Here is a 27477-nt window from a genome sequence, read left to right as displayed (position 1 = left end):
TGAGCAATCATAAATAAAGCCACTGAAACATCTGTGCTCAGGTTTTTGTGTGGACATAAGTCTTCACTCTTTTGAGTAAATACCAAGGAGCCCAATTGCTGGGTGATATGGTAAGAGTATATAAGGTTTTGTAAGAAACCACCAAACTGTCTCCCTAATTGGCAGTACAATTTTGTGTCCCTACAGGCAAGGAATGACAGTTTCGGTTACTCCGCATCCTCACTAGCATTTGGTGTTTTCAGTGTCCCAGAGTTTGGCTATTTTTGCAGGTGAGTAGAGGTATATCCTTGCTGTTATGAGGAGTTTTTAAATGCTCAAGAATCTTGGATTAGAAGCAAGAAGAGGGGCGCCTGGGTGGCTCAGTCAGCTAAGCGTCCGGCTTCGGCTCAGGTCATGATCTCGCAGTTCAGGGATTCGAGCCCCACATCAGGCTCTGTGCTGACAGCCAGCTCAGAGCCTGGAGCCTGTCTTCAGATTCTGTGTCTCCCCTACTCTCTGACCCTCCCCTGCTTATGCTCTCTCTGTCTCTCAAAAGTAAATAAAAAACATAAAGAAAATTTAAAAAATAAAAGCAAGAAGGAAGAGCGGGAGGGAGAGAGGAAGAGCGCTGTATGAATCAAATAAATCACATTTCCAGCCTGCCAGAATTCTGATCAGATGCAGTATTTCAGAGACAAGGAGATAAAGAACTTGACCCATGAAAAGGAAAGGGCTCAGTCAATATCACACAGCTAGTAATTGGAAGAGCAGAGATGATCTTAGGATTCAGGTTTCCTTTTTCCCAGCTCAGGGCTTGCCTGGTTTCTGCAGATTCATATATTTTCACAAATTCACACTGAAATTTTTATGTTTCTTCAGAGCTTGGCAGTGGCCTTGCTTGTATGCTTCCCTCAACTTAACAGCTTGGTTGACAAGTTTCCAGATAAACTCCATCTCCACAGCCAACGTTGCTCTGGTCCATCAAGTAAGTCTTCTCTCAATCTGGGAGGCAAGTTGGAAAAGAAGGTTAAACACTGATGTTTTATGGAGGATCTAAGAGTCAGAGTCAGTGCAATCGAAACCTTCACTCCATGCTGGGCCTAATGTTTTGGAATCTGTGTCTTTTCTTTCTACTAAGCATTTCCAATGTGCTGGTGCTGAAGTGAATATAAAGGCTGTTCCAGGAATAGGATTTAATAAAGCTTTTAGTTTTTTTTTTAAGTTTTCTGCCTTAACTTATGCAAGTTAATCTTGGAGCAAAAGATTCTGTGAAAGAAACTAAGTTTCTTGTAGTCAGAAGCAGAAAGTTGGTGCGGGGGGGGGGGGGGCACCTGGGTGGCTCAGTGGGTTAAGTGTCCAACTTTGGTTCAGGTCATGATCTCGGGGTCCGTGCATTTGAGCTCTGCATCAGGTTCTGTGCTGGCAGCTCAGAGCCTGGAGCCTGTTTCAGATTCTGTATCTCCCTCTCTCTCTCTGCCCCTCCCCCACTCACGCTCTGTCTCTCTCTGTCTCAAAAACAAAGAAATCAAAAAAAATAAAAAATAAAAAAGATGGTGCACAAAATGATGACAATAAGAGACCAAAGGGACAGAAAGGTGACAAAAAATGAGAGGGAGAAGTTGTGTGGTCAGATTGAAAAGGAAGTTAACACGACCAAGGAGTGATATTATTTTATTAATTTATAAATTGGCTCAAACAGTATTTTTTAGGAAAGGGATTCTTCAATATACCTTCAATGATAGACAGGAAAAAGCAGCTTTAAGGCAGTATTTGCAAAGTAATTATGTAAAATAAGTGTCTATGGCTTATAGCCCCATCCGTGTCAAAACTCACTCTTCGAATCACTCAGCACGGCATGTGTTTGATTTTTTTTTACTCTAAAATTGGGTCCTGCATAGAAACTTAGTAGATTTCTAGAGATTCTCACATAATCATGATTATTTTAGGAATCACGAGTACTGTGAGTTATAAATATTTATATCATATCTTCTTTTATACCAAAGCCATTTACTATTTTAATGTGTGAGAGATTTGGGAAGGGTAATATTTTATAACACTGGAAAAGACTTAGTGATCCTGGAACCCAGAGCACTATTTTCCTCTGCTGAATTGATGTGATTATTGTCATTAGAAGTCATCTTCAAAGACCTGGAGATTTTGATAAAAGCAATATAGAGCTACCCATAAAAGAGAAATTCTTTCATGTGCTTCCAACCAATAGAATTTAATAAAACATGGTTCATATGTTTTGTATTTTTCTATATCCAAATCTTCAGAATTGTCTGCGATTATTAATCGTGTTCATGAACAAAACAAACACTTTGGGTGGGAGGAGATGCATACCATAGTATTTACCATTAACATTGAAGGAGGAAAATAAAAGTCAAGGTAATTTGAATTTCAATTAATTTTCTCTACCAGTGTTAATAAAGACACACCTTTCCAATAATTAGATTCCTTTCCAGAACTGTCATTACAAAATTCAGAATACCTTTTATCACACCTCTATAGTAAAGTCTTTTCCTTCTGCCTTGCTTTCCTATTAAGGAGACCTGTGATCAGCCTGTGTGGGAGGGACAGAACCTCCTGGGGTAACTATAAACATCAGGTCCTCTCCTCAATCCCACAATTCCTCAGACTGTGTCATTAGTCCTGAACCCGTGGGGACTGCTTTATCTTTCACTCTTAACAGTCTTCCTGGGGTCAGGAGCGGGTGGTTCTCATCTAACACCGTGTTGAGAAATACTCTCTTTCCACTGAAGATTCCCACATTCGTCTCTCTTCAGGCCTCCTCTCTGAACTTAAGCTCATATGTCTAATAGACTTAAAATTACCTCAAATACAGCATATCTAAATGAGCTCACTATCTTCCTCTGAATACAAACACACTTTTGTCCCAGTGGACAGAACCATCCATCCAATTGCTCAAGACATAAATCTGATTGTAAGTATTGGCCCTTCTCTCTCATTCTTTTCCCTGTATCCAATTAATTATTCATTTCTGTTTTATTCAGCAGTCTCATTTGTCTATAATTTGCCAAATTTTCTACTACTCACAATGAAGGACTCCATGATATGTTTCCTGGATTATTGCCATATCTTCTTAAGTGGAAGCTGCTCCTTCATTTATTGAAACCTCCTACAACGAATGCATTTCTGTAGGCAGACTGACCTTTAAAAAAGCAATGCTGACCATACTCATCTGCTAAAGCACCTTGCTAGTTCCTCATTGCTCTTCAAGTAAAGTCTAAGACATACATGGCTTCCGTGGTCCGTGGGACTGCCCCTAGAGAGTCTTCAGCATCCCTGGTTTTCCCCATTCCACTTTATTCGGTCTTTTCTCCTGACCTAAACTGTCTAATTTGTTACTCTTCAGAATTCAGCCTAGATATTACTTCCCTTGAAAGCATCCCCTGAGATTTCCTATGTGCTTTACTCGCACACTCGACTTCCCTTATCTTCAAACTTAGAGCATTGTAATTCATTTACATATTTCTTTATTCAAACGAGGTTTATTGAGTGTCCACTATATGCCAAGGGCTATTCTACTTGTGCTCAGTATAGTAGTGAGCAAAACAAACCCCTTTCCATTCTCATGGGTTATACTTCAATGGGAGCTATTAAATTCACAAATGAGTACCTGTCAGGGAGTGGGGAGTGCCATGAAAAAGAACAAGGCAAGGGAACAAGATACAGTGTAAGTGGAAGAGAAACTTATAGTTCATGGTAATTAGGAAGGCTTCTCTGATAAGCCAGCAGAGTCATGAGAATGAGGGAGCAAGGCATGTGGATTTCTGAGGAAGAGGACACCAGGCACCAGAACGGTACACACAGACACTGAGACAGGAATGAGCGGAGCGCAATCTAGGACGAGCAAAGCTCCAGGGAGGTTAGAGCCGACAAGGCAAGGAGGACAACAATACGGGTGAGGCCAGAGTAGGGGAGTGAGGGGCAGAGGACATACTCATCCGGCCATTGAGAGCCCTCATGTACACTTTGGGTTCTATTTTGTGTGGAATGGAAACCGTAGAGCTTTGAACAGAGGATTAATGTCACCTGACTGAGAAGGATTCCTGACTGCTGAGAAAAGGCTGAGAGACAAGTATGGGGAAAAGAGAGGATTTGGAAGATCGTTGCCATCAGTAGTCTTGGCACAGTAGTAGCTTAGACTGCTGAGGAGTGTTGGAGGCCGTAGGAGGTGATGTTCTTGGAACACATTTTGAAGGTAAAGTCGAAAGTATTTGCAGATGTTTTGGACACAAGATGTGAGAGAAAGAGAGGAGCCAAGGATTATACCATAGTTTTTATCTAAACAAGTAAGAGTATAGTTACCATTACACGGAGATGAAGGTCTATGGCAGGGCAAAAAAAGTGGAGATGTAGAGAACAAGTTGGATATATCAATCAGAATAGATACAGTTGCCCTGGCTTAAACACACTCTGAAATTAAATAATGTGGGATAGAGACCTGGTTTTTGTCTTTTGTTTTCTATTTGCTAAATTCCCATCCTTAAGATGGGCTTGGTACAGGTAGGCATTCCAGAAGGAACTGATATTTAAAAATGTAAAAATGCGTTCCTAGTTTCATGATTTGAAAAGGACCTCAGGTATTTTTAGTGATTTCTGAGGCACGACCAATGATTCTATGATTTCACTAGTTAAATAAGAAACTATATGAATAGGGAATGAGGACTTATTCACTCCAGCAATGTGTACTCTGTAACAATATCAAGAAGACAAAACAATTCTTTTTCACTGGACAAACCAAACAGGGGATTGTTTACTTGACGAATTTCACCTGTTCTTGAACAGGCTTAAGTGTCTGTGACATTGTAGGTTGTAGCCAGGAGATATTTAATGGGCTTTGTTGGCACAGACCCCCATATGATAGCCTAATCACCTCTTCTTTGTAACAATAATAAAGGCAGGACAATTGCCTTCAGTCAGCTGTCCCTGCAAAGTCCAGACTGGAGCTTACAAACTGTCCTCACAGTCTCATCTGAGTTCACTTAGTGTTGGCCTATAGAGGGATAAAAGAAAATTAATTGCCCACAAACAAGCAATGAGAGAATTTTACTTATATTTGGATTTCTTATTTTTTTTAAATAACAAAAATGATCATATTGAGCCACACTGGGCCAGCTTTCTGGCAATGTGTTAACTGGCTGGCGCTGAGCGGCTGCTCTAGGATGGCTGTGTGGCATCTGCAACTCCACTTCAGCAAGTCATCTAATTAGCATTATGTTAGGCAAAGGCTGTAGATGACCCAGAAATTCTCTTTCTTAAAAATTAGTAGTTAATGGGACATCTGGCTCGGTTGGTTAAGCTTCCAACTTTGGCTCAGGTCATGATCTCGCACTTTGTGGGTTCAAGCCCCACATAGGCTCTGTGCTGACAGCTCAGACCCTGGAGCCTGCTTCAGATTCTGTGTCACCCTCTCTCTCTATCCTCCCCTGCTCATGCTCTCTCTCTCTCTCTCTCTCTCTCAAAAATAAATTAAAACATTAAGAAAAATTTCAGAAAAAAAAAAAGAAACTATTCTTGGGACACCTGGGTGGCTCAGTTGCTTAAGCATCCAGCTCTTAGTTTCGGCTCAGATCATGATCTTGCAGTTTGTGGGTTCAAGCCCCACATCAGGCTCTGTGCTGACAGCTCAGAGCCTGGAGTCTAATTTGGATTCCGTGTCTCCCTCTCTCTCTACCCTCCCCTGCTCATGCTCTGTCTTTCTCTGCCTTTCAATAATAAATAAATGTTAAAATTCCTTTTAAAATTAGTAGTTTAAAAAAAAAAGAATCAGTATAGTCTGGGGGGAAAAAATGAACCTCAACCCATCTCTCACACCACACAGAAAAATTAGCTTAAGATGGATCACAGAGCTAAACGTAAAAACTAAAAGTGCAGTTTCTAGAATATTCATAAGAGAATAAGAATATTCACAAGAGAATATTTTCATACACTAGGGGTAGGCAAGAATTTTCTAGACAGACTCCAAAATTTACTATTCTAAGCTATTTAAAATAGACTATTTTTATCTATCAACTGTTAAATTATTAAAAATTAATGCAATAAACTTTATCAAAATTTTGAATTTTTGTCCATTGAAAGATATTATTAAGAAATTGAACAGGAAGGTCACAGACTGAGAGAAAATATTTACTATAAATATAAGCAACTCTAATTCAAAAAGAAGAAAAAAATAATGTAATTTAAAAATGGGCAGGCTTCCACAGGCAGGTCACAAAGGAAGAAACACAAATGGTCAAAGAACACATGAAACACATTCAACATCCTCCGTCATTGGAGAAATGCAAATTAAAGTCACATCACCTGCCCACCAGTATGGCTAAAATAAAAAAGACTAATATCGTCAAATGTGAGTAAGGATACGGAACAGCTGGAATTCTTTGATAGAGTATAAATTGGTAAAGTAGTTTGAAAGTTAGAGTATAAATTGATAGAGTATAAATTGGTAAAGTAGTTTGAAAGTTAGTCTGGCAAGTTTTTATACTCTTGAACATGAACCTATTCCATGAAAATTCCATTCCTAGGTATTTACCCAAGAAAAATGGAAAATATATCTTCACAAAACAATGTATACAAGAATGTATGTAGTAGTTTTACTCTTACTTGCTAAAAACTGAAAATAATCAAACGCCCATCAGCTATGAATAAAGAAACGGCAATGTATTTATTCTAGTCGTATTATTAGACGTACTAGTAAACTACAACACTAGTAGTGCTCAGCAATTGACTGGGGAGAATTCCTAGGGTGATGAAAATGTTTTACATCTTAATTATTTGGTATATGCCAATATTCAAACTCTACAAATTTTATATTTAAATCTATGTATTTCATCTCATATTGATTTTACCTCAATTAAATGTTTTTCTTTTTTAGTATCAAAAAAGCATTCTATTCAACTAACTAAATGCAATTATCTCTACCAAGAACCAAATTAAACATAAATGCCCACTAAACGAATGTTTAAAGAAAACAATATAGTTGCTTTTTTCACTTAGTATCACTTCCTCAGATACCAATCTAACAAATATACTCTTGCGAATTTTGGATAAACTCATGTTGTTTGAAAGTTTATAGGGGCACCTGGGTGGCTCAGTCAGTTAAGCAGTTAAGCGTCTGACTTGATTTCAGCTCAGGTCTTGATCTCGTGGGGTCCTGGGATCCAGGCCCCTGTTGAGCTCTGTGTTGACAGTGGGGAGCCTGCTTGGGATTCTCCCTCTCCCTGTCTCTCTGCCCCTCCCCCACCTGTGCTTCCTCTCAAAATAAGTAAAGAAACTCAAAACAATGGAAGTTCGTATACGTTGTACATAAGAAACCCAAATTCTGTGTAAGAAAACCCAACTCTGACAGGTCCTGGGATTACTGCAGCTAAACACGACTTCCACAAAGCCCCAGCAGGATTCCTCCTTTTGGCGACAGAGGCCCTGAGGAATAAGTGGAAGCACATACTTTTGCTAAATATAAGTTTTTCCCCCACCAGTATTTCTAATCCACAAGTCCCCACCATTCCCTTCCCAACTGGCAAAAGTTGACAAAAAATAATTAGAATTACTCAGTTACTCTCTGTGTAAAAAACTCCTAAGTAAACATGGCTGCCCCCACCCCCACCCCTGCCTGCGTCTGAGCCCATTTGAGCTGATCTAACAAAATACTAATGACTGGGTGGTTGATAAATAACAAAATTTCTCACAGTGCTGGAAACCGGGAAGCCTGAGATCAGGGTGCTGGTGAAAGTCCAATTCCTGGTTCTTCGCTGGCTGTGTTTTCCAGGTGTCCTCCCAGGGTAGTAGGGGAGAAAGTTGTCTCCTCAGCCCCTTACTGACCCAATCATTTTCCAAAGTCCCCACCTCCTAGTACCATTATATTGGGGGTTAGATTTTAACATATGAAATTGGGGGACAGACAAATATTCATTCCTAGGACCCATTTAGAGATTCCCTTGAGATTGTCCTGCTGGGGGCGCCTGGGTGGCTCAGTCGGTTGAGCATCCGGCTTCGGCTCAGGTCAAGATCTTGCGGTTCGTGGATTCGAGCCCCGCATTGGGTTCTGTGCTGACAGCTTAGACCCTGGAGCCTGTCTCCCTCTCTCTTGGACCCTTCCCTGCTCATGCTGTCCGTCTCTCTCTCTCTTGCTCTCAAAAATGAATAAAACATTAAAAATATTTTTTAAAAAATACTACAGGTGAACTAAACATACTTTTAAAAAAGAGAGAGATTGGGGCGCCTGGGTGGCTCAGTTGTTGGAGCCTCCGACTTCAGCTCAGGTCAGATCTCATGTTCGTGGGTTCGAGCCCCGCGTCAGGCTCTGTGCTGACAGCTAGCTCAGAGCCTGGAGCCTGCTTCCGGTTCTGTGTCTCCTTCTCTCTCTGCCCCTCCCCCTCTCATGCTCTGTCTCTCTCTGTCTCAAAAATAAATAAAACATTTTTAAAAAATAAAAAATAAATAAAAAAGAGAGAGATTGTCCTGCTGTTTTCTAAAAAAAAAAAAAAAAAAGGTGTTCATCTACCCCAGCCTTGGATTTCTGATTCCTCAGGAAGCCTCTGAAATAAACGAAACTTGAAGTGCAATCGCACTTTTCATCTGCTGTCCTGAGGAGTGAATTTAACAGCCTGCAACTCTTAACAGCTTGCTTTCTGATGCAGGCGCTTTCGGAGACAGCTTGTGTCTCTTATCACAGATGATTACCTTTTGAACAACGGTTTCAAACTAAAACTAAATGAGATTTTAAAAACAGATATGAAATGATTTTGTTTTAAAAATTGCTATATTGACTACCCAAAGAAAATACCTTTTTCTTGCTAACTTTAATCCACAGAGACTAAAACCCCATATATTTTCTCCATAATAATAGAGGTACAATTTCACTGAAATCCAGGGCATCTCCACACTCTTTTAAAATTCCATTTTTCCAAAATATAAGTTCTGATCCAGAGGCCACAAGCCCTGGGTTGATGTGATGTCCCATGCAGGGAGGGTTGAGAAAACGAATATTTCCACTTCCCAGCTTTGATAGTGGAAGGAGATGAGAAATCTGAATTGCTCATAGGCAGCCGAAGTTTATATCTGCCTATCAACTGACATTCTGGGTGACGTGATGAAGCAAATGAGGCACCAAAATTTACAATCTGGAAATGAAATTCTTCCGTACAAGGATGGAGTACTTTAGCCTTTTGTAATGTAGCCTTTCACAAAAGTTTTGGCTCTTCTAAGAAAAAGATAAACTATGTAAATTGCTTAAATAAACGTGCACTGGAGTGTTTGCAGTTGTTCTTGTTGTTCTTCAGAGAGTACAGTTGATCTCTCAACAACACATGCCAGATGTTGGTCAGATGCTGGATATAGCTAGACTTGACCCTAAATGTGATTTTGCTATTACTGTGGGTAAGTTTGAATTACTGCTTTCTATGCTTTATTTATCCTAGGCTTGTAAATTAGTAAGTAATGGTACTCTGTGCTCTCAAAACGTATGCATGGAAAACCCAAGATTGTCTGCGTGGCACAGACTACAAGCATATGGGACTGATAAATTTCTCTAGGGAGAAGCAGTGGTGAACTAGGGCATAATTAGAAATGGATTATAATGGGATAAAATGCACAATGATTTGGAGACCGGCAAGATGGTGGAGAAGTAGGGAGCTCTGTACTTTGTCACCCGCCCGCATCTCTAAACCAGCAAGGACTGAAGCCATAAGACACTGAACCACAAGCATCTGGGAGAAAAAGAAACAAAGTCCACTAAGAAGACAGCCTCACAGGTGCATGATTGTGAACTGGGGAAGATAAAAACTGGCCAGGACCTGGAGATGTGTGGAGGGGAGGGAGCCCCTTCTGCAGAGAGCCACAGAGAGACATGGGGGGGGCAGGGAGGGGAGAAGAGCAGCTGAAACTGCTCATAGAGCTATCTCTAGACAAGAAGAAAACCTCGGCCTAGGACAGAGAGGGATCCCTTCATCATCCCATCTGTAACTGCAGGGCATATGGGGAGAGATTTTTTTTTCTCTACCTGCAGCACTTTCCTTGGCAGCGCCAGGAGAAACTGCTCCCTGACTCTCCCTACTGGATACACAGCTAGGAAGCTGCCCAGCCTGTGGGAGTACATTTCAGGCAGTATCATGAAAGTGCTCAGACTAAGATCTGGAAACTAAGCAGGGCTTGGAAATACAATTTGGCCCACCTTGGCTATGCCCAAGGCACAGGGAAATCAGACGCAAAAGAGTGAGTTGCAATGCTTAGTTCAAGAAGGGACTTGGGCACTGACATTCTTCTCCCCACAACTACCAAGGTGGGGCCTCAGGGAACTGCCCAGGGACCTGCAGAGACCTGCTTACACCAAACCATGCCCATCAGCACTGGAGAGCTGCCTATTTTTTTCTTTTATTCATTTATTTTTCTTTTAATAGGGCCTGGGACAAGACTAACATTGATGCATTGCCATGATTAACTCTAGATCAATTCTTGCTATTCAGATAAATTTTCCCTTATCTCATCTTATCTCTCCCCTCTGCTGGACTGGGCACTCTGGTCATTGGTTTGCTTAAACAGTCACATTTAATCCATTCTCTTATGCATATTTGACACCTCCTTTGCTACCTTCCTTTCTCTCTCTCTCTCTGGAATAATCAGATTATATAGTTTCTTTAGGTAACATTATCTTCATTATTTTTCCCCTTGCCTCCTACCATATTCTCCTCTTTCTCTCTCTGAATTAAGCCTGTTAGTCTCTCTCCTGGTCAATGTTCAATGTCACGTACTCCCCACCCCTGTCACTTCTCTCTTTATATATTCTTCCATCAGCACTGCCTCCACCTTGCTCTTTATTTGTAGCTAGGATTTCTGGTTTTATGCTTTTAGACTGTCCTTTGTCTTTTGTTGTTTGTGTTTCCCTTCCCCACCCGCACCCTTCTGGCTTGCTTGCTTGAATTGTCTGTGTCTTTGCGTGCTTTTGTTCCCTGTGTGTTTGTCTGTCTGTTTCCCTTTTCAGGGCTACCTCAAAAAAGAAGCCAAAGTATACGTGGTGGAGAGTCCCAAATATTACTATGAGTAGGGAAATAAAATAAGCAAAGGTACAACAAGAAAGACCAAGAGACACTATTAAAAGAACACTTCCTGAATGGACAGGCCCTGGACAGTCAATGAGCCTCCTTTAATATAGCAAACCTCACAGGTGCAGAGTGCATAACAAGCTTTAAAAACTGACAAGGGAGAGAAAGCTAGCCAAAATGAGGAATCGGAAGAACTCTCCTCTAAAGAAATTCCAGGAAGAAGTCACAGCAACAGAGCTGGTCAAAACAGATATAAGCAACATAACTAACCAAGAATTTAGAACAATTCTCATAAAATTAATTACTGGGCTTGAAAAAGGCACAGAAGACATCAGAGAAGCTATTGCTACAAAGACTAGGTTTCCTAAAAATAGCTGTGACAAGTGAAAAACATGCTATAAGTGAGATGCATAATAAAGTAGAGGCAGCCATTGCAAGAACTGAAGAGGCAGAGAGGCGAATAGGTGCATTAGAAGATACAATTTTAGAAAAAGAGGAAGCAAGAAAAAGAGAGATAAATTGACCAGGAGCACAAAAGGAGAATTCGAGAACTGAGTGATACATATTAAACTGAACAACATCCGTATCACAGGAATTCCTGAAGAAGATGAAAGAAAAAGGTCCTAAAGCGGTGCTTGATCAAATTATAGCCAAGAATATCCCCAATCTGGGGAAGGAAATAGCCATTGAATCCAAGAGACACAGAGAACTCCCCTCAGACATAACTTGAATTGACCTTCCACACAACATATCATAGTGAAACTGGCAAGATATAAAGATAAAGAGAGAATTCTGAAAGCAGCAAGCGATAAAAGGGCCCTAACATACAAAAAGAAGCATATCAGAGTGGTTACAGACCTATCTACTAAAATTGGGCAGACCAGAAAGGAAGGGAAAGAAATCCCAATATGATGAACAGAAAAAAATATGCAGCCAAGAATCCTTTATCCAGCAAGCCTGTCATTCAAAATAGGAGAGATGAAGGTTTTTCCAAATAAACAAAAATTGAGAGAGGATTCATCACCACCAAACCAGCCCTATAAGAAATCCTAAGAGGGACTCTATGGGGAAATGTTGCAAGGAATACAAGGTACTAGAGACACCACTACAAACATGAACCCTACAGAGAACATTATGGCTCTAAACCCATATTTTTTAATAGTAACACTCAATGTAAATAGACTAAATGGTCCAATCAAACAACATAGGGTAGCAGAATGGATTGTTAAAAACTCCATCTATTTGCTGTCTACAAGAGACTCATTTTAGACCTTAAGACACCTTCAGATTGAAAGTAAGGGGATGGAGACATATCTATCATGTGACTGGAAGTCAAAAGAAAGTTGGAGTAGCCATACTTATATCAAATAAACTGGACTTTAAAGTAATGGCAGTAAAAAGAGATGAAGAAGGACATTATATAATAATTACAGGGTATATCCATCAGGAAGAGCTAACAATTATACACATCTATGTATCGAATTTGGGAACACCCAAATACATAAAACAGTTAATCACAAAGAGAAAAAATTTTATTCATAAGAATGTGCTAATTACAGGGAATTTTAATACTCCACTTAGAGCAATGGATAGATTAACTAGACAGAAAATCACTAAGGAAACAATGGACCTGAATGATACATTGGAACAGATAGATTTGACAGATACATTTAGAACTCTACATCCTGAGCCTAGGGATGCACATGGTACATTCTCCAAGATAGACCACACATTGGGTCATAAAGCAGCCCTCAATAAATATTAAAGAATTGAGATCATACCATGCACACTTTAAGTTCACAATGCTATGAAACTTGAAATCAATCACAGAAAAAAAGTCTGGAAAACCTCCAAAAACATGGTTAAAGACCACCCTACTAAAGAATGATTGGGCCAATCAGGCTATAAGAGAGGAAATTTAAAAATATATGGAAACAAATGAAAACAAAACAACAATCCAAACTCTTTGGGATGCAGCAAAGGCAGTCCTAAGAGAAAAGTATGTTTCAATCCAGGCCTATTTCAAGAAACTAGAAAAAGCACAAATACAAAATCTAACAGCGCACCTAAATGAATTAGAAGCAGAGCAGCAAGAGCACCCCAAACCTAGCAGAAGAAGATAAATAATAAAGATCAGGGCAGAAATAAACAATATATAATTTAAAAAAAATAGCTGAGTAGATCAATAAAACCAAGAGTTGGTTTTTTGAAAGAATAAACAAAATTGATAAACCTCTAGCCAGTCTTCTCAAAAAGAAAAGAGAGAGCACCCAAAATAGACAAAATCACGAATTAAAATGGATCTATTACAACCATCCCTTAGAAACACAAGCAATTTTCAGGGAATACTATGAAAAATTATTTTCCAACAAACAGGACAACCTAGAAGTAATAGATCAATTCCTAAACATACATGCACTACCAAAATTCAAACAGGAAGAGGCAGAAAATCTGAACAGACCCATAACCAGTGAAGAAATGGAATCAGTTATCAAAAATCTCCCAATGAATAAGAGCCCTGGGCCAGATGGCTTTCCTGGGGAATTCTACCAGACATTTAAATCAGTTATTTTTCTCGTTATTCCAAAAAATAGAAATAGAAGGAAAACTTCCAGACTCATTCTACAAAGTCAGCATCACTTTGCTTCCCAAACCGGACAGAGACCCAGCAAAAAAAAAAAAAAAAGAGAACTACAGACCTATATCCTTGATGAACACAGATGCAAAAAATCCTCAACAAGATACTAGCAAATATAATTCAACAGCTTATAAAAATAATTATCCACCACGATCAAGAGGGATTCATTCTTGGGTTATGAGGCTAGTTCAATACTTACAAGTCAATCAATGTGATACATCACATTAACAAAAGAAAAGATAAAAAGCATATGATCCTGTCGATATATGCAGAAAAAGCATTTGAGGAAATACAGCATCCTTTCTTAATAAAAACCCTTGATAAAGTTGGGATCGAAGGAAATTAACTTAAACATTATAAAAGCCATTAATGAAAAGTCCACAGCTAATATCATCCTCAATGGGGAAAAACTGAGAGCTTTCCCCCTGATATCAGGAATAAGACAAAGATGTCCACTCTCACCACTGTTGTTTAACATAGTGCTGGACGTCCTAGCATCAGCAATCAGACAACAAAAAGAAATAAAAGGCATCAGAATGGACAAAGATGAAATAAACTTTCCTTTTTTGCAGATGACATGATAGTCTACATGGAAAACCCAACAGACTCCACCACAAGCCTACTAGAACTGATCCATGAATTCAGCAAAGTCACAGGGTAAAAATTAATGTACAGAAATTGGTTACATTTTTACACACCAATAATTAAACAAGAGAAATAGAAATCAAGAAACTGATCCCATTCATAATTGCACACAAAAAAACCATAAAAACCTAGGAATAAACCTAACCAAAGATGTGAAAAATCTGTATGATGAAAACTATAGAAAATTTATGAAGGAAATTGAAAAAGACACAAAGAAATGGAAAAACATTCCATCCTCATGGATTGGAAGAATAAACATTGTTAAAATGCCATTATTACCCAAAGCAATCTACACATTCAATGCAATCTCAATCAAAATTGCACCAGCATTCTTCTCAAAGCTGGAACAAACTATCCTAAAATTTGTATGGAATTTTACTTCAAAGTAATCTTCAAGAAAAAAAAAATGGGAGGCATCACAATCCCAGACTTTAGCCTCTACTACAAAGGTGTCATCATAAAGACAGTATTGTACTGACACAAAAACAGACACATAGACTGATGGAATAGAATAGAGAATCCAGAATTGGACCCACAAATGTACAGCCAATTAAGTTTTGACAAAGCAGGAAAGAGTATGCAATGGAAAAAAAGACTGCATCTTTAACAGATGGTGCTGGGAGAACTGGACCACAACATGCAGAAGAATGAAACTAGATCACTTTCTTGCACCATTCCCAAAAATAAACTCAAAATGGATAAAGGACTTGAATGTGAGACAGAAAACCATCAAAACCCTAGAGGAGAAAGTAAGAAACAACCTTCTTGACCTCAACTGCAGCAATTTCCTACTCGACACATCTCCAAAGGCAAAGGAATCAAGAGCAAAAGTGAATTGTTGGGACCTCATCAAGATAAAAAGCTTCTGCACTGCTAAGGAAACAATCAGGAAAACTAATAGGCAACTGACAGAATGGGAAAAGATAGTTGCAAATGATATATCATATAAAGGGCTAATATTCAAAATTTATAAGGAACTCACCAAACTCCACACCCAAGAAACAAATAATCCAGTAAAGAAATGGGCAGAAGACATGCATAGACACTTCTCCAAAGAGGACATCCAGATGGCCTTCAGGCACATGAAACGATGCTCAATATCACTCATCATCAGAGAAATATAAATCAAAACCACACTGAGATACCACCTCACGCCAATCAGAGTGGCTAAAATGAACAAATCAGGAGACTATAGATGCCGGCGAGGATGTGGAGAAATGGGCAGCCTCCTACACTGTTGGTGAATGCAAACTGGTACAGCCGCTCTGGAAAACAGTGTGGAGGGTCCTCAAAACTCCCCTATGACCCAGCAATAGCACTGGTAGGGTTATATCCAAGGGATACAGAAGTGCTGATGCATAGGGACACATGTACCCCAATGTTCATAGCAGCACTGTCAACAATAGCCAAATCATGAATAGAGCCTAAATGTCCATCAACTGATGAATGGATCAAGAAGATGTGGTTTATATATACAATGGAATACTATATGGGAATGAGAAAGAATGAAATCTGGCCATTTGTGGCAGCATGGATGGAACTCGAGGGTGTCATGCTAAGTGAAATAAGTCAGGCAGAGACAGACAGATACCATATGTTTTCACTTATAAGTGGAAGAGAAGAAACTTAACAGAGGACCATGGGGGAGGGGAAGGGGGAAAAGTGTTGGGGAGAGGGAGGGAGGCAAACCATGAGAGACTCTTGAATACTGAAAACAAACCGAGGACTGATGGGGGAGGGGAAAAAGGGAAGGGGGGTGATGAGCATGGAAGAGAGCACTTTTTGGGATGAGCACTGGGTGTTACATGGAAACCTACTTGGCAATAAAGTATAAAAGAAAAAAAAGAAAAATGTATAATGATTATTTTTTAAAAAGATAATTCTTTTTTTAAACTTTATTTATTTTTAGAGAGAGAGGCCAGGGGAGGTGCAGAAACAGAGGGAATGAGGGAATCTCAAGCAGGCTCTGTGCAGTCAGTGCAGAGCCTAATGCGGGGCTGAATCCTACAAAGCGTGAGATCATGACCTAAGTTGAAATCAGGAGTCGTGCACTTCACCTACTGAGCCGTCCAGGCACCCCTTAAGAAGATGATCCTTGATCAAAGTTCAGATCTTTAGTAAATATAAGTTCTTCTATTTATTACCTTTTGAAGTAAAAATGCAGATCAATTGATTGGCATTTTAATAACCCTTTCCTAGAATTCGATCTCTTTGTAGTGAAATTTGAGACACTAAACATTCATAAATTAACATCCATGCTTTATCTTCAAAATATCAAATTCCTCTTTGTCTAAAGTTACAGTCTTCATTTTCTCTCTTAATAAATATCTATTCTGCTTATATAAACTTATTCATACAAAAATCTAAAGTGGAAGAGAGCAATGATTTTGAATTATATCCAGTTTGACCATTAAGGATAAGAAACAATTAGGAGTCAGTCCCACAAGAAAAATCAGGTTGTATACATAAAACGTATTGTGTTACATTCCTAAATTCTTAAAATAAAGTTTTAACTGAAAGAAGCAGGAGTTGTAAATAAGTATTCAGGTAACAGTTTCCTAAACACCTGGGCAGTATCTCTAGTACAAAAAGTTGTACGAGTACACAGCCTGGATTTCATGGCAGTACCAAGTCCTAAGAAGGGCTACTGATTACTCTCATATAATAGACCATGGCTTGAAAAATAAAGCCTTGAATGAAACTTCAAAAAGATATCCAAGCATACATTATTTTGTTTTGTGTCTGTGTTTCTTTAAAGCCTCATGCTCCCCCAAAATAACTTCTCCGTCTGTAGCCACACATCGATCGCTGAGCAAAGGCTTTCAGTTTGACAGGTAATTAAAAGGAGTAAAGGTTTTGCCAAAGCTCACAACACTCTTAATCATGTTAAAGATACCAGAGAGAAAAGTTTTCTAGAATGTGTTTACAATATAAAATTCTGCATTTATTTCTGTTGAAAAGACCTACAGCAAGGAAAATGGCTGACAGACAAGTCCCTAGATCTATTCAATTATTTCTTGGGAGTTCAAAATATACAGTAACCTCTCAGAGACTCTAAGTAGGGAAATTTGTTTAGCTTTGTTTAACGTAGGTTCCCAGCGTTTCAAGCACTGTAATATTAATTAACATGACAGTGTACATTTAGGGAATTGCCAAAAGCAATAACGTTGATAAAATGTTTTCAAATTACATGTAAGTATTCAAAGGCTGATAGATCACTATCATCACAATCATAAGGTACTTTCCTGTTTACAAAACATTTCAATATGCCATTTCATTTTATTTCTATAAATATCTAAGGAGTTAGATAAAGCAAATATCCACTTTGAAGATGAAATAAATGAAGTTTAACACGACTTATGTTAGGGTTCCAGTTCTGGTGACGATGAAGCACGCCACTCCACTCTCTCTCTCCAACTGGATGCAACCAGAGCCCTCCACAGACCGCGTGGGCGCGTGCTCTACGAGAACTCTCAGTAAATGGGAGCCGGTGACTTGGGGAAGAAAACCAGACTTCAGAGTACAAGAAATCAGTGGGAAGTTTCCTTGTTCTCTTCTTTTTCCACCATATCTTTTAGTTTTTGAGTCAGCACAAATCCCAGTGTAGTGTAGCAGGCATGGACAAAAAGAGCTCCAAGAGAAATTGTTTCTTTATTTTTTTTTTCTTTTTTGGTCCTAAGCACTGGAAAGTGGAGCCTTTAAAAGAAGGAGAGAGTGTGGGGAGATCCATGGTCTTTGTTTATTTCTCTCTCAGCTTTATCTCCAGCAAGCCTCACTCCTCAACCTGCAACCATGTGGTGGGAGGGCAGTGGCAACAAGGTGGATATTGAAGAAATTGGGGGGGGGGAGATACAGAAGGGAAGTTTTTAATCAGAGAAACTGTGTGATCCAAGAACCATGGAGGAAAATCTTCATTTTTACTTTCCAACCTCCTGCCACAAGCATCTGGAAGCAGAAGCAGGCTGGGGATATGGACGCAATAAAAGGAGACTAGCAGGGGACCAGGAAGGAAGGACCCTGGAGCCACACAGCCTAGGGGAGACAGTGGGGAAAGTAAAGGATGCCAAAACATTTTAAATTTTCCTTAGGGGCGCCTGGGTGGCTCAGTCGGTTAAGCGTCCGACTTCGGCTCTGGTCATGATTTCACGGTTCGTGGGTTCAAGACCTGTATCCAGCTCTGTGCTGACAGCTCAGATCCTAGAGCCTGCTTCATATTCTGTGTCTCCCTCTCTCTCTGCCCCTCCCCCACTCATGCTCTGTTTCTGTCTTAATAATAAATAAACATTAAAAAAATTTTTTTTTCTTTAATGTTTATTTATTTTTGTGAGAGAGAACAAGCACAGGAGGGGCAGAAAGAAAGGGAGACACAGAATCTGAAGCAAGCTCCAGGCTCTGAGCTGTCAGCACAGAGCCAGACGTGGGGCTCAAATTCAGCAACCATAAGATCATGACCTGAGCTGAAGTCGCACACTTAACTGACAGAGGTACCCAGGCGCCCCAACCCCAGAACATTTTAAATGAACCCTTTGGCTCTGAGCTGAGTAATAGATCTGACCCAAGACAGTACACCAAAAACCTTGAGCACTAAAGTATGGGGTAGACAACAACCACCCAAGGCCTCAGCCTGGTTCCCAGGCAGACACACATAAAATGACAGCATAGCAAAAGCTTAAAAATTATATAGACATTTGAAGTGCAGTCCACATAGGCAACTCAGACATTGCAGCCAGTACCTAACCAACTCAACTGGCTACTAAAACAAAACAAAAAGACAACAACAAAACATTCTTCATAGGATTTGATCAAGACCCAGACCCTCATAACTTCATATCAAAATGCGTAACATCCAATCCCATGTTATTCAACTTCTTTAAAAAATTAGGAAAATCTGATCAATTACCAATGGAAAAGAAATCAATAGACATCCGTTAATATGAGCCAGATGGTACATTATTTTTTTTATTTAAAAAAATTTTTTTAATGTTTTTATTTATTTTTTGATACAGAGAGAGACAGAGCATGAGAGGGGGAGGGGCAGAGAGAGAAGGAGACACAGAACTGGAAGCAGGCTCCAGGCTCTGAGCTAGCTGTCAGCACAGAGCCTGACGCGGGGCTCGAACCCACGAATGTGAGATCTGACCTGAGCCAAAGCTGGAGGCTTAACCGACTGAGCCACCCAGGTGCCCCCAGATGGCACATTATTAAAGACTTTAAAGAAGCTATCACAAAATGCTCAAAAATGTAACAACATTCTTAAAAACCAATGGAAAAATAGAAAGTTTCACCAGAGAAATAGAAGTTTTAAAGGAGAACCAATCAGAAATTTTAGAGCTGAAAAATACAATCACTAAAATTGAAATAAAAAATAAAAGATCACTAAATAAGAAACACAGCAGTACAGGAGCAATAGAGCAAAAAGTTGATGAACCCGCAGAAAGATCAATAGAAATTATCCAGTTTGAACAACAGGGAAGAAAACGTTTAAGGAAAAAGACCTGAGGACAATATCAAAGAGTCTAACATTTGTGTCATTGGAGTTCCCAAAAAAGAAGAGAAAACTACATTTGGAGAAATCATGCCTGAAAACGTTCCAAATTTGCATAAAGCCATAAACTTACTGACTCAAGAAGTTCAGCAAACCCCAAACAGGGAAATAAAAAAAAAAAAAAACCCATGTCCATACATATCATAATCAAACTAATAAAAATCAAAGATAAAGAAAAATCTTGAAAGCAAAGAGAAAAATAATATGCTATGTATAAAAGAATAACTATTTAAATGATTATAGATTTGTTATCAGAAAACCAGGAGTGGAGCAAAAATGCTATTATGCTAAAGAAAAGAACTGTCAACCTTGACTTCTCTAGACAGTAAAAATAACTTTCATTCAGAAAATAACATGAAATAAAGACATTATCAAATGAATGAAAACTAAGGGGATTCATCTCCAACAAACCTGCTATAAAAGAATTGCAAAAGGGGTTTCTTTAGGTGTAAAGAAAAAGATATGAGGGAGACAGAGCTTTGGGAATAAGGGAAGAGCTACAAAAAATTGCAAAACTCTACATAAATAGACAGCTACTTTTCTTTGAAGTTCTTTAAAATGGTAAGTCCTTTAATTAGTTGAAAGCAAAAATTATAACACTGTCTGGTGAGTTGTTCAATAAACATAAAGTTAATGAACATTACAATTGAAACATGACAGGAGATGTGGTGGTAAGGGTTCTACATTCAACTGAAAAGAGTTAAATATTAACTCTAAGTAGACTCTGAAAACTTACGTATGTTTATTGTAACACTTGGAAAATATTCAAAAGGATATATTCAAAACTTAATCGATAAATTAAAATGGGATACTTAACATATTTAATTAACCCAAAAGAAGGCACAAACAGTAGAATGAAAAACAAAGGGGACAAACTGAAAACAAAAAATAAAATGGTATAAACATATCGACAACTACTTTAAAGATAAATGGTTTAAACATACCAGTTAAAAAACAGCGTTGTCAGATGAGAAGAGGGAAACAAATATATGTGGTCTATAAAAAACCCACCTTAAATATAATGATAAAAAAGGGAAAGGATGGTTAAAGTTATAATATACTAATACACTAATCAGAGGAAAACCTGAATGGCTACAGTATTATCAAAGTAAACTTCATAGCCAGCCAAATCACCAGAAATAAGAGACATTGCATCATGATAAAAGGGCCAATACTTTAGGAAAATGTAACAATGTTAAATGTATGCAACTAACAACACAACTTCAACATATATGAAGCAAAAATGGATATAACTCACCAAAGAAACAGGTACATCCACAATTGTATGTGGAGATTTTAACACTCCTTTCTCACCAATTAATAGAACTAGAAGATGAAAAACCCATTAGGTATAGAAATGAAGGACAGCATCAAATAGTTAGGCCAATAGACTACTTGAGCCACCACCAGAATTCCTATTCTTTACGTGTGTACATGGAACACTCCCTTTGAGAGACCACACCATGGGTCACAGCACAAGCCTTAACAGAGTTAAAAAAATGACAAGCATACAAATCATGTACTGACCACTAACTTATTGTATACTTAACACATAGTATAGCCGTCTCACACTTAGCTTTTACTCTAGAGAGATGGAAAGTTGTGGTTATGCAAAACAAGTATATAAATAGTTAGAAGTTTTATTCATAGTCACCTAAAGCAGGAAAAACCCAAATGACCTCCAATATGTAAATGATTTAACAAATGTAATTCATCCCTATAGATTACTACTCAGCAATAAAAAGGGACTATTTGTATTCACAACACTATTGATGAATCTCAAAGGATTACAGAGGAAAAAAAGCCAGTCTCTGAAGATGACATGCCGTATGACGTCACTTATCTAACAATCTAGAAAAGGCAAAACCCATGTGAAGGAGAAGAGATTCCTTGGCATCAGCCACTAAAAGCAGGGAGAGGTTTTAAGTACAAAAGGGCAACTGGAAGGAATTGTTTGATGTGATGCTGCTGTTCCGTATTCTGAGTGTGGTAGTGGTTACAGGAATTCACATACGTGTCAAAACTTACAGAAGTATAGATCAAAAACAGAAAAGGCTAAAAAAAAAACCATTAAGGGAGTTGCCTAAGATTTTGTGACTTTGATGTGATAAGTCAGAAGAGTGTTTGTACTGGGCCCTCAAATATTTGTTGATAGGAATGAATTGATAAATGGAACAGTACTGCACCGTCAAAATAGTAATTTGGCAATAAATAAATTGTAAGAATTGAAATCACAATTTTTAATGTATTAAAATAACACCCGATACCTTTCAACAAGTCTTCCGGCTTCACCAGTCTCTGCCCTGGGACACTGCTGTCTTTCCTTCTAAAGGTTCCACGTGTATTTCTCCAGCCCTCAGTCTGGTTTCAGCTATGTGACTTGCTTTGGCAGAAGTATACGGTAGAAGTGATGATACGCCAGTTCCAAACCTAGATCCTGAAAGGCCTTCTATGTTTTCGTTTGTGCTGTTAAACCTCCATCAATGCCATGAGCAACACCTGCAGGGAATGGCCTACCAGGCTTGGGGCTGGAGGGTGGGAGCGGGGAATTCAGGTATTTGTAGAGAAAATCCCATGAAACTGAGCCCAGGAGACTCACAGATCCTTGAGTCTTTTGTGAGGCAACAGCTAATGGGTATCTTTCTAAAGCACAGAATGACTTCTAGTCCCTGACAGGATCCCAGTTTTAGGGGGCTAGCAATGAGAATCAAGGTATCTAGGAAAGTACTCCAACAAAAGGAACAAGACAAATTCATTTCTAGCAAATGGAGTATATGATTTCTCCACAGGCTCAAAATGAAACCTGGTTAACGTATCTGAAGAGAAAAAGCCAAAACAAAATAAGCATCAGTGTTAACTTGTTACTTAATCTATGTGGGGCTCTTAAGCGCAGAAAGGATTAGCACTGCGTTAAAGGTAAGCAAGACTGACTCTCTAGGTGAAGGTCTAATAAATACAGAAATAGGAAAAAAAGATGAGTAGCTGGGGAGGGAAAAAAGCCTTTCTGACAACACGAAGAGGCCACTATATAGATAAGCGTTGCATTTCTTCTTTCACCTTGGCCATCAAAGGGAGCTTAATAATTTATGTGCAATTACAGCAAATTTCTCTTCCCTCAAATGTTTTCTGACCTTTCTTATCTTCATTTTAGTAGTATTAACACTATTCCTTCAGGGGGAAAAGAAAAGCCCCTATTCCTTAGGACTGTCTGTAATTCATTTTACAGATGGGTATGATAGATATTATAAATATCAATGTATGATTTCCCAGCCTATGAACTAATGCCTTCAGAATTGTGCACTATGGGGGCAACTAAATGGCTCAGTCAGTTGAGCTTCCAACGAACTCTTGGTTTCATCAGGTCGTGATCTCAGGGTTGTGAGATGGAGCCTCTCGTCGGGCTCTGTGCTGGATGTAGACCCTGCTTAAGATTCTCTCTTTCTCTCCCTCTGTCCATCCCCTGCTCACAAGGGTGTGTGTGCTCGCTCTCTCTAAAAAAAAAAATGTACATTATGATCATTGTCAACAATGTACTCAATATATCAAGAATAATGGGGAATACTGCATAAGGGCTGCTCTTTGTCTTTTAAATAAAGGACCAATAACACTGACTTTTGTGAAATTCTCATTCACTACACTGTAATATTCAGGCAATCTTAAGAACTTGAAGAAGAAAATCTTGCCAAATGCCTCAGAGATGCAAATGTAAGTAATTACAGTTGTTCCTCTTAACTCTTACCCAATACTGTGATTAATTTCAGCTGTCCAGACTGAAAGTTTTCTGTCGCCAAACTTTCTAAGAGAACACTCCTTTTAACAGCTGAAAGATATCGAAAGTCAAAGGAATAAAAAGTAGTGTGATTTGGGTATGCCTTAAAACCCAGTGTTTTAAATAAAAAGAGCCAAGTAGCATAGCATTAATGTTTATTTTCTTTGGAAAGACCTTGAATTTGGAAAACCATCATTTTATCCCATGCTTACTAGGCCATGTCATTTGCTATCAGTGATCATGCAAGTTTATTCATAACGTGATCATAGATGCTTTTATATAGAGTACAAATTATGTTGTTTGTAAATTCAGTAAGATAAGAAATATTTAATTGAAATGAATTAATATTTATACTTTTTCAAAATCCTTTCTAAAAATTTCTAAACATTTTATGGACATTAATAGCAATTTTAATATCCTAATGTACTTGAAAATTGACCTTATAAAATTGCATTTTGAAATCCTGGAAATCCTATTATTAGAGATAATTACACTGGAACAGTATAAAATCTGATATTTACATTCAAATTAAAATTGCATTTACATACAAGTTGAGAGAAACCTCATTTAAGGGCAAAACTCATTTTGTTACATATTAGAACAATCGCAGCACCTTACAAAAATACCTGTACATGGGCTTTACCTCCAAAGATTCTGGTTTATTTCATTAGGGCCAGAACCTCGGGCATGAGTATTTTTAACAGCTCTACCAGGTGATTTTAATGTGCAGCCTGGGTGGAAAACCACTGACTTAGTATTTTAAGTCATTGTGGTATGATCCCGATGAAAACTGGTAAAATCTTAGGTGCTCTTTCTAGAAGCACAATGACCAGACCGAGGGAGGCCAGCAGAACCACTGCAGTAGCCTATGTCCCACGCAGATGACACACTGGGAAGTGTGATGTTGACAAAGGAGAAAGAAGCAGGGAGTCACAGAGGACAGGATGATGACATGGTTGTTGAAACCTAAAATGTTGACTTTGGAGAGCACACTTAGGAAGATTATAGTCTATTTGCATTGCTAACTCATGGAAAAGGCATTCAACTTAGTCTGTGTTCCTCCAGAAAGCAGAACTAGAGCCAACAGGAAGAAGTTAAGAGGCCAACTGGTATCAGCTCCATATAAGGAGAATTCTGATAACCGAAGCATTTCATCCACAGAGGAGCAACCTGCAAAATTCTCAAGTAAAGGCCCAGAGGTTTACTTGAACTAAATGATCTTTTCTTTCTCTCTCAATCTGAGAGAACATCTTGAGACTTCATAAAATTTCTCAAACTGCATTCTACTGTGTTGAGACCTAAAGCAGAAGAAACAATTGACTGTGGGAACGTGGCTGGAACCAAAACCGTCTATAATGATGAATTGTTTCTTTGTGTGATCACACTAGGTCCAACATGGCTGCCTTAGCACTGGCCAAGTCTCTGGATATAGTAACCGAGGGAGAAGCTGGTTATTTTTGTCTCCCAATATAGAGATTTTTAGATTTCACTAGATTGCCATTTAATGATTAATGAGACATTTGTTATTCACCATGGTTCCACTAATTAGCTGGAAATCAATAGGCTAAGCATAGATTATAAGTATCGTGTGGTGATTGAAATCACATCTTTGGTAAAGAGAAATGATTTAATGACACCTATTAAAGCACAGTAAGGCAATCTTTATTCAGGACCATTGCAAAAGGTATAGGGACCTATGAAGTAGGATGTTGCATTAAGGAGGAGAAATTGGGCAGTGGGAATTTAGAGCCAAGGAGCAGGGTGGAGGTCAGCTGATGGAAAATTCCCAAAAGGGAACCTCGGGTAAAGGGGGAATTCCAGCTACACTAACATAATAGGACGTTGGCTGAAGGCTGGCCAGAGTGATCAAACATTACCCAGGGGTGGCGGGAGATGAGGACCTCAATCAGAAATCAAGGGTGATCAGATATGAAGCCTGAGGGCTCGTGAGACCTCAACCTGAGCTGAAATCAAGAATCAAAAGCTTAACTGACTGAGCCACCCAGGAATCCCTAAACTGCATTTTACAAAGAAGGGCACAGATTGGCCTAGAAGTTTCAGGAGACTAAGATTTGGCCAAGCAAAGAATCTTTGTCACTTTCAAGGGTTAAGCTAGATCATATCTTCCGAAACTTTGCTGCATATTAGACGTATTTAGGTAGCTCATTCGCTACCAAAAGTAATGTGATATTAAATTATATTAACAAAAATCTAAAATATGAGTACTCTTCAATTTGTTTTTATACCACTAAGACTTTACCTATTAAATTGAGATCTGGCCACATGTCCATTGACATATTGACAAATAATTCCAGGAGGAAAGGAGAGTGCATATATTGATATTAACACTTTGTAAGATCAGGAAGCCACACTGAGCAGGAAGGAGGTCTAAAATTGGTCATTCATACAAGACATATAAAGAATCTGATAAGTATGGCATCTAAGTTACAAAGATGGTACAAAGATGGCCATGTAATAGATACCTAGCAAACATTTGTTAAATTAAATTTTCAAGTGTAGTCTGGATAATCATCAACCAAGGAAGCTTGAAAGGGATTTATTTAGGGTGGAAACAGGGCAGAGATTGGACTACTTAGCTTACAAGACCACTTCCAATTCTGAGAATCTCTTGTCAGATAAACAAATCACAAAACCCTACAATGACTCTAGTTTTTTTATTATTTTAAAATCAACACATACCTAAGTCTACCAAATTCAAACAAAATTCAAAGTCAAACAAAATATGTATCATTTTCTCAAACATATGATTGGTTTTACTAGTCGGGGAAAAATAAGTTATCTTGCAAGGCTAGAACCTTTAACATATAAAGCTTTGTTTATTTTTCACATACATCTATGGTGGGCCTGGCACCTGTTAAGGAAAATCTCCTTCCAAATAGTGACTTAGGACCCTGACATCTCAATAGGTATACTTCAAGGGTCACTACTGTGGGCTTTAAATGAGAGTGCTCTTAAATGGGCTCTTAAAATGTCCTGGGGAGTGATCCACATTACTTCTGCTCATAAGCCACTGGCCAAAAGCAGTCACATGACTCCACCTATCTGTGAGTGAGAAATCTGGGAAGCATATGGATGTTCCATGAAAAGCACATGAAACTGTCACAAAAGTAAACCATCACTGAAGATTTATATTCTGAGCTACAAGCATCTGAGAGCGGATACCAATTAATCACGTCACACAGACAAGTATGCCCTCTGCACTTCTTGTTCTGTCCTCATTTTAGATGTTAAAAAAATAGTGCAACATTGGACTAAATATTTGCAAGAAAGCCTGTTGAGGATGAAACTGAAAAACAGTGCCATGCACACAACATACTTTCCAAAAATAACAGAACAATCTAAAATCTTAACGTCAAAACAAATGTCCTAAAATAATAGATATAACTCCTCTAATCAACGGCAAGTTAGATCTGGGTTCATGCCCACTTGTCACTTTCTTATTTTAAAATATAATTAGATTGATTATAACTCCTGAATCTCATTGCTGTCTCTCAAGTTTTTACACACTTGAATTTATTGTTTGTTTGTACCTTTCAGATGTTTCAGCTCTGCCAAATCCTTTACCAATTTTAAGCAGTTAAAAACATCTCCTCTATATTTGTATAAAAATACTGCTTGCTAGTCAAGTCTGTTTTAGTCAAACTATTACTTACATGCAGTCAGGAGGTTTCTAAGTTCTGGATTTTTCGACATAAACTCCATTACAGCTCTCCTCAACAATTCATTTTTTTATCAAATTTACATAGGTCCATATTTCTGAAATTATAAAGTTTTAATTCCATTATCCATTACATTTCTAAGAACACAGTGAATAGAT

General features: G+C 38.6%; 1 long non-coding RNA gene across 1 annotated transcript; it reads right to left on the bottom strand.

Moving 5' to 3' along the window:
- Positions 1-732: 732 nt before the first annotated feature.
- On the bottom strand, positions 733-27477 carry LOC115292806. Its single transcript, XR_003909142.1, has 4 exons — positions 27314-27477; positions 23610-23690; positions 22138-22307; positions 733-981 (listed from the first exon to the last, which is right to left on the bottom strand). It is a non-coding gene; the product is annotated as an uncharacterized LOC115292806 (long non-coding RNA).

Source organism: Suricata suricatta, chromosome 5 (genome assembly GCF_006229205.1).
Source record: "Suricata suricatta isolate VVHF042 chromosome 5, meerkat_22Aug2017_6uvM2_HiC, whole genome shotgun sequence".
Lineage (NCBI taxonomy): Eukaryota > Metazoa > Chordata > Mammalia > Carnivora > Herpestidae > Suricata > Suricata suricatta.
Note: the sequence above shows the minus strand (reverse complement) of the source record. Positions and strands in the feature narration are given on the sequence as shown.